Genomic DNA, 2,584 nt, shown 5'->3' with positions numbered 1-2,584 from the left:
AGGAGTCACGATGGGAATAACCAAAATTGAGTAAATGTGACAAAAGATTGACAAAATGTTTCACACCCTTAAATTACATCACGTCGAGAATGAGGAGAAAGCATTGCAAAAAGGAGACTACTGCAATGCTACTTACAATCTTGCAATAAAACCGGTAAAGCATCCATATCAAGAGAGTTCTCCTTTCACTTCCAACTTTTTCCCCTCAAAAACAATTTGAATCTCTTCGGCACCCAAAGTCTCACAGGTCAATAAAGTTTCTGCTAGATTCTTATGTTCCTCTGCATGAGTTTTCAAGATAAGTTTTGCTCATTTGTATGAGTCCCTTAGAAGGGTTCTTATTTCGTGTTCGATGGCAGATTGAGTTTCTGGACTTAGTTTCCCTGTATCACTGTAAGTCATAACTCCAAGATTTCCACTAATTCCAAATTTGATAACTATCTGCTTTGCTATTTTAGTGACATTAGCAAAATCACTGGAAGCACCTGTTGTAATATGGTCAGTTCCAAAGATAAGCTCCCCTGCCACTCTTGCTCCCATACTAATGTCCATTTGTGCAAGCAGCTGGGCTTGTTTCATTCCATCTGTCATCACCAGGTAACAGGGACACATGTCCAAATATTGGCCCTTGTGGCATGATTGTAGCTTTGTTGATAGACATTGCATCTTTTGTGTAATATGCAATAATGGCATGACCAGATTCATGATACGTTGTGATGGATTTGCTTTTGTTATCAATTTCTATGCTTCTTCTGTCAGGCCACATTATAATTTTGTCTTTGGAAAACTTCAGTTCCTTCATGGTAACCACTTCTTTTCCATCAACAGCTACAAAAGGATGTATATTTGGTGTGATTTCATTCATATGAAATGTCCAGAATAGACAAAGCCATAGAAACAGAAAGTAGACTAGTGATTTAAGGCTGAGGGAAGGGGAGAATTAGGACTGAGTACTTAAGAGGTTCTTTCTGAGGTGATGGAAATGCTGTGGGATGAGGTAGGGATGGTGATTGCACAGCATAGTGAAGACACTAAAATCCATTTATTTGTACACTAAAAAATGGTGCATTTCATATGGTGTGAGTTATGTCATATAACTAAGTAAATAAATAAATAATGTATATCCAGGCTTCTGCCCAGGGTTTGGGAAGCTGGAAAGAGTTTCACTAGCTGGGCACAGTGGCTCACACCTATAATCCCAGCACTTTGGGAGGCTGAGGAGGGTGGATCGCCTGAGGTCAGCAGTTTGAGACCAGCCTGGCAAACATAATGAAACCCCATCTCTACTAAAAATACAAAAAAATAGCTGGGTGTGGTGGCGCATGCCTGTAATCCCAGCTACTAGGGAGGCTGAGGTAGGAGAATCCCTTGAACCCGGGAGACAGAGGTTGCAGTGAGTGAGCCAAGAAATCGTGTCATTGTACTCTAGCCTGGGCAACAGGAGTGAAACTCCATGCCTCCCCACCCCAACCCCCCAAAAAAAGAGCTTCACTGCCATCCTAACCACGAGTAAAACTCAGATCAACTCCATAATGTATATTCCACCTGAGACCATCAGAAATCCGAGCTCTGAGAGCAACGGAGTAACCTGAATTCCAAGGAGGAGTAGGATGCCATGACAGCCTCTGCAGAGGCAGAACACACGAGAGTGGGAGGCTGCCATACGAGCTGGGAAAGAGAAATCAGATGAAATTGTCAGGAATTCAAGAGTCCGTGTTTGCTGGCCTCCAAGAGACGAGGATCTCTGGGAACTTAAGACAGAGGAGCACTTCACATTCAGCCATGAGCTCTTTTCCGTGGATCTCAACTGGACATTCACAACATAGATTGGAAGCAAGGTAGAGACCCAAAATTTGTGGTCAGACATGATTACCTTCCACTGTGCATGGCCTGAAACTTCTCCCATGTGTAAATACTTCTCCCACTTAAGTAGAAAAAGACTTAAGTCATTGGGAGAGGATGGGCAAAACCTGCCAATCTCACAATACAGGAAACAACCCATTGTGGATGTAATAAGGTAGATTTAAGAGTCTATCACTAGGAGTACTGTGGAAATTTTCTGAAACCATAATCCCAGATATACAAATGTCAGGAGAGGGCCAGGAAATTCCTGCCCTAATCAACCAAAGCTACCAGGTACAATCCAGCTGCCAAGGGGAAGGAGGACACGAACACTGAGAGAGCCCCACCCCCAAGGCCCACAGACATAGAAATTGCCCAAGACTGGCAAGGACTTCATGACTAAAATGCCAAAAGCAATGGCAACAAAAGCCAAAATTGACAAATGGGATCTCATTAAATGAAAGAGCTTCTGCACCGCAAAAGAAACTACCATCAGAGTGAACAGGCAACCTACAGAACGGGAGAAAATTTTTGCAGTCTACCCATCTGACAAAGGGCTGATATCCAGAATCTACAAAGAACTTAAACAAATTTACAAGAATAAATCAAACAACCCGATCAAAAAGTGGGCAAAGGATATGAACAGACACTTCTCAAAAGAAGACATTTATGCAGCCAACAGACATGTGAAAAAAATGCTCATCATCACTGGCCATCAGAGAAATGCAAATCAAAACCACAA

At 42.3% G+C, this 2,584-nt stretch overlaps 1 pseudogene; it reads right to left on the bottom strand.

Moving 5' to 3' along the window:
- Positions 1–168: 168 nt before the first annotated feature.
- Positions 169–709, bottom strand: LOC105537725 (annotated as a pseudogene).
- Positions 710–2,584: the final 1,875 nt, after the last annotated feature.

The sequence above is a fragment of the Mandrillus leucophaeus genome, unplaced genomic scaffold (assembly GCF_000951045.1).
Source record: "Mandrillus leucophaeus isolate KB7577 unplaced genomic scaffold, Mleu.le_1.0 Scaffold1798, whole genome shotgun sequence".
NCBI lineage: Eukaryota > Metazoa > Chordata > Mammalia > Primates > Cercopithecidae > Mandrillus > Mandrillus leucophaeus.
This window is presented reverse-complemented; position numbering and strand designations above follow the sequence as displayed.